Below are 9,415 nucleotides of genomic sequence, written 5' to 3' on the forward strand. Positions count from 1 at the left end.
CCATTACATTAATTAAACAAGTAGTACTGTAATCAGATAGTGAGATATTTTCTGCTCAGCAGTCTTGCCTTTGGTAGAATGACATTTGTGAATGATATTTGTGGATTTGATCTGTGATGTAAGGAATTCAAATAAATGCCAAGTCATTGTCCTTCTCGCTCTATCAGTACAAAATATATTTTAAAAAAAAATGGTTACCCTCTTCCAAACCTGGCCCACAGTTGCCTTATGTGCTGTGGGATAAAAGAAATAAAATAAAAAAATAGAGGATTTTTCAACTTGGCCAGGGATTAGGTCAGTACATCCTCAAATCGTGTATAACCTCAGCGGTCTAAGACTCTTTAGTCTTTTCACTCTCTTAACTGTGTTCTAGCCGGTAGCCCCCTTCTCAGAAGAAAGAAACCAAAATGGGAATAAGTTCCTTACAAAATCTTTCATGGATTTGCATGGTGACTGTATTTCTCCTTAGTGAGCTACATACTGTTCTCTGTTTTGTGATATGATTGTTAGTTTTGTTATTTTTGGAACTATTATTAAAAATGAGAAACAATATTTTATTCTGTTTACCTTCCCATTTCTTCTCCCCCTTCAATATGGTTTTGTCAAGTCATTTCATTCCTTCTCTGTGAGTGGGGGAAGCTGAGCTCACTCAATGCATTTTCTTTACTAACTGGGGGTGAGGTTAGATTTCATTTCATCTGTTGCATTCCTAAACCTGCATCTGTGCTGTGTTTTTCAGCACGAATTTCACACTGGTTGCCTGAGATCCACTGGGCATGCTTTAAGAGCCAGCTGCTCCATGTTTCTTGTTTCCACCAAGAGGGGAAGGGCCCGAGTGTCATGGGACACCAAGTATGGACACAGGACCAACATCACCCTTGAAAAAACCCCTTCATCAATCTAAAATGTATGTGCACTCACTGAGCTCTCATACAGTTTATTTTCCTGGATGTTTGCTTGGTGGCTCATTCCAGCTTTTATTAGTGGCTTCTGGAAACTCAAGATGGACTTTGTTACTGTCAGTCAAAGCTTGACAAAGTAGTTACATGCGTTTGTAGTTAGGTGGTCAAGCTCAACTGTGTACATCTGGTACTAATAAAGCTGAAGATGGTAACCAGCTTGGAACAACAGAAGTGGAAGTGAAAAGCGCAAACATTGAGGTACCCATAGAAATCATATGGGTGTCAAAACATAAGAAAAGACAGAGTCTTCATCAGAGGACGTGTTAAACTTCAAAACAGCAGTTAAGGTCTTGCACAGGAATTAGATAAGGATGAAGCAAATATGACCCATGGAGGTAATTGGTGATTGCTGCCCAATCTTTATTTTCTCTCAGCTGTGTACACTTTGCTCTCTAATACTTGACATGGCATACTTCACCTGCAGCATGCAGTGGTCAGTATAATACCATAGAGTTTCATCATGCTGGTGTTCTGATATGCTATGTGTTTTGGAAGAATTTTGGAGACATTTTCTCAATACAGTACTATTTTATTTTATTTTTTCCTCCTTCCTCACAGTATTGTTCAAGGACTTTTAAAATAAATGTGGAACTCGAGTAGGTAATGGCATTGTGTAGGAATGCATAGTTCACTGCAATTCATGCCCTGCTACTACAGCTGTGCAGTGTTCTGTGCAGGTGAAAAGCCAGAGGTTTGTTTTTTCAGTAAAAGAAGTTAGGGTGTTCACTACTGACTGTACAGACCCTTCATAGAGGAGAGATTTAAGACTCAAGTTTCCTTTTGCTAAGTTTTGTCTCAGTCATCGCATAGGCTTCTAACAGAGCAGAAAAAGAACAAACCTAGAAGAGTGTGGGTTTGTGGCATGTACCTTTTAATGTCCCCATTGAAGCCACCTGGAATTTCCCAGCATGTTCACTTAACTAGGCTGTGTATCACTCCACCTGCCTGGTTCCTACATACCTTTGTGTGCAGAGAAGCACAGATCTCTTCTAGTGCTTTACTGGCCATCACTGGATAAGGGCGCACATAGTTTAGGGAAGGGTTCTATGACAGGCTCCCTGTGTACCATAGGTGTGATATATGACAGGGCAGGTGGCAGTGGACCAAGGAGACACGCAGTGTGGCCAGCCTGGCAGGACAGCACAGACTTGTCTCTGGAGTTCAGGGGTGTTGCAACAGACTCATTACCAGTTAATTTTAGTAAAGGTCAGTGTCTTGTGTGTTTACCCCTGATATAAATATATATGTCATTACCGCTCGCTACCAAAGTGAGAAGTATAAAAATGTTCAAATGCTCTAATTAAGAGTATAATTTTCTAGCAATGCTTAAACAACTTCATTACTTTTTTTTCTTTGTAGTCAGTGGATAATTGTGACATTTTTCTTGGCTTTAACTGTGTGTCCCTGAAGGCGTGTTAAAGACCCCCTGTGATTTAAATAGTGGGACTCATGTTGTTGAAGTGACATTAACAGAGATTCTTATTAAAATTTGGCCCCTGCTGCTTATGGTTTCTCAAGACTATATTTCTTTAGCGAATTTTAAAATACAATTACACGATGCCTGACAACCAGAAACTATGCAATAGCATGAATGTTAAGTGAGAATTAGAGAAGTAATTATGGACTGTCATAACACCTGGAAAGAGAAGTGCTGCTAGATTGTTTAATATTGCATTTAACAGATCATTAGTTTTGTTGCTGATGTAGAGCAGATCTCTTGGCATACTGTGATTGTATACAAAATGATCATATGTCCTACTATGCTATTTTAATGTTTGCAAGGCATTTACAGCATTTATGTGTTGTTCCCAAGATGCTGGTGGACATATAATGCAACATCCTTTGTGCCTGTCTATCTGAACAGGATTTTAAACAAATACTCAATGTGACGCATATAAGAAAAAAACAAAAATGCTACTTGCCTGGAACTAGTTTGCACTTTCTCCTGAATCAGCAGCTTGTGTTTGCCTTGTAACTTACACAACAATTCTGTTTTCACCTCTACTGCTTATTTGCCTTTCCCTTTCAGGCAACTGTAAAAGCCAGAAAATAGCCTTTGTGATAATGCCACTGAGATTTAGAGCATAAAAGCAATCTCATTATCAGTTTACATCCCCAGTTGGAAATCGGAGATTGTTCAGCAAATCAAACAGTTGAGCAGGGGCATGTAATGTGCAGCCCAAGGGCCAAAAGAGACCTGCTGAGTCATATAATGTGGGCTCCAGCAGCCCTCTTCCTGTAACTGAAGGATGGGGATAAAACAGCAGAACTGCTGGTTGGTGCCACTAATGAACTTGAACTACAATGAATTATGTTCCATCTGCATAATGTGTAAGGATAAAGTACAACCAAATATGGTTCTGAGCACTCATATTAAAAGTCTATGGTTTATATGCAGATTGGAGGTAGCCCTTGGGCTCTTAGTAAGTAACCTGTGTAACCTTCAGGTCTGCGGAAGGTAAGCAACTTGCTAATGCTGAAATTAGTGTACAGGGTTAGAAGCTGCTGTGCAGTGTGGGTTGCTCTCTAATAGCAACAGAAGAGGTCTAATAGGAACCCCTGTTAGTTCAATTTCAAACTCTTGGTTATGTGAGCAGGGAGGGAGGGAGGGAAAGAATATTCCATGGTTTAGAAAGTCACTGTGTAAATTCTCACTCCTTCAAACCTTGGATCTCAGCAGCCAGGTACAAGTAAAACCCCCACTGCATCAGTGAGCTGAATGAAGGCCTCTTCCTGATGGATCTGCAAGTAACATTGCATCGTCAAGTTTTTGTGCTGTGGAAAGAGTTTTAATGATTTTAATCATTGTTTCTGAGTTACTGGGAGATAAACCCAGAATCTATCATTGTTTCACCCAACTGTGAAAATGAAATAGTGTAATTGATATAAAATGTTTGTGTCATACATAGATCAAACAAAGATCTATGAGAGTTTAAAATTCAGAGGTTTCTTCTGTCGAAAAATTCTAACGATACATTCATTAACAAGAAATTACATTACAATATCTGTGGGGCTTATTTCAGTGAAAGTAGGATTTCTTTGTTGGTAATTTCATCTTGATGTTATTCCCCTCTATCCACCTTCCCCAAGATGACATTTTTCTAAAAATCAGCACTAATATGGTAGCTAACCTTTCTTAATATTACTTAAGAAAATGCTGAGATACAGCCATACAAAGAATTAAACTTTGAAACTTTATATTTTCCCCACAGTTCCCAAAGCTCAGCACAACTTCAAGAGTATTCTTTATTTCACAGATCTTGTCTTTAAAATAGTAACAGACCTTGAAGTTTTAAATGAGGGTTGGCTGGCTGACACATACATAATATGAAGATCCTTTTTATATGGAAAGAAGATGCATACAAGTATTGTCCAAGCAACTGCACCAACTTCATTTATTTTTTAGCATGACACAGAGTTATAATGTTATTTATTTATTTAGTGGTAAAACTAAGATGGGCAGGGGGATGTGAATCTGCTCTCCTGAAAAGCATACCAAGAACTTAACCAAAGTAGTACTCAATTTTTTTGGGGGGGGATAAGTGGGAAGTGAGGGGTTGCAGTGTTTTTTGTGTGTATGTTTTTTTTTTTCTTTCTTTTTCACCCCCCAAATGGCACAAACAATATTTCAGTTCCTGGGGCTAAAACCCAAGAGTGCACAATCCTGCAAATTCTGGTTTTGCCTTGGGAAAGAAAGGGGTCTGTGTTGTGCCATGGACCAGCAGGGAATCATGGATGAGAGGTGCCAGAAGGCAAACTCCTCCTGCAGTATGAACTGTGTGAGAAGCACAGGGAATATGTGTGAACCTTGACTTGCAGCAGTACTTCAAAAGGTGAGACAAAAGAGCATCTTTTTGTGTCCTAGTAGATTTTATTGCCATAAACCATTTCTTCAGTGTCTCCTAGAAGTGCAATTGGCTTGAAAATCTACACATCTTAAAACTATTCATTCACTTTAGGTTTTATTTTAATTTCTGTTTATGATGCTTGGGAGTTTTATTTTCTAGCTGTTGTTGAGAATCATAAGGGATAAAAAACTTAAATTTCCTTAACACGAAAGCCGAAATTTTCTCCCAGTCTCTTAACTCCAGGAGCTCAGATCATCTACTGGGAGATGCACAATGATTAAATCCCGATGATTGATATGGTTGCTTCTGTTAGAGGACCTTGAGTGAGAATGAAAATAATTCTAGTGTATTATGAATTGTGAATAAGTATAGAACCTGTGTTGTCCTAAATCCCTTTTGAGCTGCTCATAAAAACAGGCCTTAATGCTCTATGAGTAAATCAGCTGGGGAATTTTTTCCTCTGGATAAATCTTCATGTCAGAGAAGAATGTAATCTATGTATCTAATAGAGTCAATGACGCTATGTACCACTATGTTAGAAGTTACATTTTTGGATACTTTCAAATGACCACGATCTGCTCCGTAATGAACTTTGAGGCACAGACAACTTCTGGGCTCAGCATCTGACTTGCTTGTGTTGCCTGGTTTCAAACTAGATGATGCTTTTGACATACTATGAAAACTGCAAACAGCAGCAGAAACAAATAAACCCTTCCACATCAGTTCCTAGAGACAGATGTTGGTAATTATCAGAAATGTAAGATATAGAAGAAAGTCCACGTGAATCAGAAAATCATGTTGTTCTTGAAAGGTTGCATATCACCATTTATTGTTAAAAATTCTGATAGAAAACTACCATACCGCTGAGTTTTTGGTGTGAGTATGCAGTTTGTAGTATGCAGACCGGTTAGATGGCCAACTTGCTGCCATCAGTAGTCTGTGCTGTATTTTTCCTTAGATTAGTAAAACAGATGTGCTTTGCATAGTTCTGAGTTGGATTTTAAGAGGCAGAAAAAATTGGCAAAACATAAAAGTCTTCAACTAGCTGTATATCAACTCATCAATAGCACAGTACAACAAAGCAGAGAGATGTTTTATTAACATTTCAAGTGGTTCTTGTTCCACTGTTCTGAGAAGAGGCTATTCTTTATTTAACCTTTATTGAGGTAGGAGTGATCTCAAGAAGCAACAGTGGTACAGCCACCAAATACAAGAGGACACATTTTCATTGTATTTAGCAATAAAGGATGTCATAGAATGAAGGTAAGTATTAAGAGCTGGCACAGCCTAAAAGCCCCTCAAATTAAAAAATAAAGAATGCAAACCTCTTATAGATGAACATGCCAGGAAAATAACATTGGGAAAGTAATGCCTGTCTCTGAACAAAGAAAGCTCTTTGAAAGTAAAAATAAAGAGATATAGCAAAGCAATAAATACAATGGAGACTTCAAAAGAACCCACCAAAAATGATTATATAAAATCAAAAAAAGATTAAATATTTTAAGGTGCAAAACAGATCAAAGGCTTCTTAAAGATATAAAAAGTGAAGTCTATGAGGAAATTAGGATGCTAAGAAGCAAAGACGGGAATTAATGAAAATGTGTATACCGCCATTTAAAGTGGAAAATGAAATATGGTATTCTAGGGTCAGCCAAAATATTTGGTACTAATAATGCTTTCATTTTTTATTAGCTGAAATTAAAATATAGAATATGTAACACCTGAAAATTCATGGTATGATTGAATTTGCCATCACAGTTATGGGGGGGGATAAAAAAAAAGCCTAACCTACTCATTACTTAAACTTCTTTGAATGTGAGAATAAAAGTAGTAGAGAACAGGAATTCAATGACAGGATATTTGAACATCAAGAAAGTCTCTGACTTGTACTCAGCTAAGTGGAGTGTTTTACTGGAATAGTTAGACTGATGCCGTTGCTGGAGCTAGCCCAAATGGATCTAGCTCAAATATCTATGTTGGGAGAATGTTTTGTGATACAGTCATACTGGTGAAAAAATTACATTTTGAATCCATCTGTTCTGTGAAAATATATTGGTTCACTGAGAAGGTTTTGCAAAGTTTTGTTTTGTAGAAATTGTCATTTTCTTTGCACAGAATACGGCTAAATACTGTTCATCCAGGATAAAGAAGGAGGAGGAAAGAGACCAAACTGAAGATACACAAATACTTAACTGAGGTATTTTAAAATGATTTATATTTATAATTTTATGTCAGTAGTCCAAAAATAGGAGTTAGTAGGCAAAGGGATAGACATTCTATCTCATAAATCAAGGTCCATGTGACCTTTTTTCCATTAGGTTATCTAGAATATGCTTCCGAATCTTTCTGTTATCCAGGAACCCTGAATGCATCATGAGGATCTCTTAGACACGTAGCTCGTTCCTTTGAAGTTGTGTCGTGACAGAATCCCACTTAATGTTTCTCACTGAGACAATACATACGGATTCAGGGTTTTTCTTTCCTTTCTGGGATTTTGTCTCTCTTGCGTTACTGAGTATGTGGTTGTTCGGCACATGATCAAACTAAGCCCTCTGCAAGGTTAATTCACCAGTCAATGTTACTTATCAAGTCAATTGCCTGGGGGGACGAGGAGGACGGAGGTCACTTTTCTGCTGCTGTTTTGGAGGTAGAAACAGTATGCACAGGTTTTATAGACCAGAGAACTGCTGGAGAGGGACCTGAGAGCCAGTCAGAGGCTGATGCAGTCTGTAATGCTCTGCCTGATAATAGCTGGATTATAGCTCCACAATTCCAACAAAGAAACACAAGCAGTATGAAAGTATAGTGAGTATCAATTTGCCCATTATCTCTAATGAAATTAAATAATGCATATGGGACCACACATTTGAAGAATAAATTCACATTAAAATTCTTAACTTGGTGAAGATTAAGGCAATATGATTTTTAAAGCTTTCATCCAGGGAAAAATAGCTTAGTGCTTGCTTTAAGTAAGATTAGCCACAAAAATCCTATAGTACACCTAGAACAAAGTCTGAGTGGCAACAAGCAAATATTTTAATGTGGAAATATTTTTATTGGTTTTAATTAAGCAATGACATTTTTGTTGAATGCCTTAAATCTTTAATTACCACCCAAAAGCACTGAGCATGACATGAGTTATTTACTGAGTCACTGTGAAATACAGTTCAATATTTTCTCATAAATACTTTATGTAAAAAACCAACACAAGGCTCTCATTGGAAATGTCTGTAATTTTCAGTACTATAGGTGTTTCCTGAGGTATTTCAGGGCCTGATGTGATCAGCATGGAAGTCATTTGAAAGGGTGCCAGTGACTTCTGTGAGCTCAGGTCTTTAATGAGAGTGTTAGCATTTGTAGCACTTAGATAAGTGTTTTCTTGTGAGTGATATTGATCCAGATTTGTCACCAATGGGAAGCCCTGAATATATGTCTATATATTTAGTCGGGGTGGGGAAGGAAATACTTAACATAATTTGGTTTTACGCTTCAGGAAAAGCTGTAGATGACAATCGTGGCAGTTGCATGCATGGTTGTACTGTAAAGCATAACATGGATAAGATTTCCACGAGAGCTCAGCATTCTTGCATTTCACAGCACTATTGATTTATGGCCCAGATCAATTTTGTTGTGGGTGTCAGAGAGACAGTATTGTACCACTAGTAACAAGTATATATTTATGAATAGCTACACAGATAGTGAGAAAAGCTGAGGAAGGCAGGAAAAAAAGACACTTATGCTAGAGGTTTGCTCTTAATCATTCATAAAATATAGAAGTAGGGCCTACAACTGAAGTGTATGAATCAACTCTCCCTAAAAGTAAATGCCTTATGGGATACTCAGTGTAGGATACAGAAGAGGGAAGGAAGCAGAAGTAACTTTGCTACTTGCATGTAGGTACCTAATCTATGTGCACATGCAAGGAGGCACATCTCTCCAAGCTTCTCTTCTACTTAAGGGAAATAAATCACTTCTCCAGGCTCTCTTAACAGCCTGTCCCTGTTGTAGATCATTTTCTGGAGGAGTAGACTCATGTCGAAAGAATGTCTTCGGCTTCCCTGAAATAGGGCAATTTGTGGTTACAGTAAAGAAAGAAAATGGATGAGATTAGAACAAATCTACATGAGATATGTATCCCAATCAGATATACAAAGTGAACATTTGAAATAGTTGAGTGAGTATAACATGTAGCCCTTTCCTACTCTCCTTTCAAAGGAAAAACAGGCTGCTTGCAGAGAATGAACTCTATCCAGGAACTGTAAAGGACATTTTCTCTTATTGTTTAGATGAGGTAGAAGCAGCCAGGCAATCCTCACTGCAAACCCAACTGGTGAAAAGTGTATCCACTCATATTTTCTGATTTTGCATCATTCACTCTGGCTTTATTTTGTGAAGGGCAGAAATGGTTGCTTAATATGAGGAGGCGAGTAGTCATCACCAAAACAGCAGTTTGTGAAAGAAAAGCGTAAGGTCGAAAGTGGTTTACACTGAGTAAAGCATGACTTTTTGTAGTTGTGCACATAATGCAATCCCATTGTCATACAGGCCGCTTCTGGAGTTTTACTGAGGAACATACTGCAGATGTGTCTCAATCACAGTGAAGGA

General features: G+C 38.0%; 1 long non-coding RNA gene across 1 annotated transcript in view; it reads left to right on the forward strand.

Annotated features, from left to right (window-relative positions):
- Positions 1–7,347, forward strand: part of LOC125184564 (uncharacterized) — a 52,299-nt gene extending 44,952 nt beyond the window's left edge. The window contains exon 5 of the long non-coding RNA XR_007168780.2: positions 6,926–7,347. This is a non-coding gene — a long non-coding RNA (uncharacterized lncRNA). The remainder of the gene's footprint in view (positions 1–6,925) is intronic.
- Positions 7,348–9,415: the final 2,068 nt, after the last annotated feature.

This window comes from Anser cygnoides, chromosome 4, assembly GCF_040182565.1.
Source record: "Anser cygnoides isolate HZ-2024a breed goose chromosome 4, Taihu_goose_T2T_genome, whole genome shotgun sequence".
Classification (NCBI taxonomy): domain Eukaryota; kingdom Metazoa; phylum Chordata; class Aves; order Anseriformes; family Anatidae; genus Anser; species Anser cygnoides.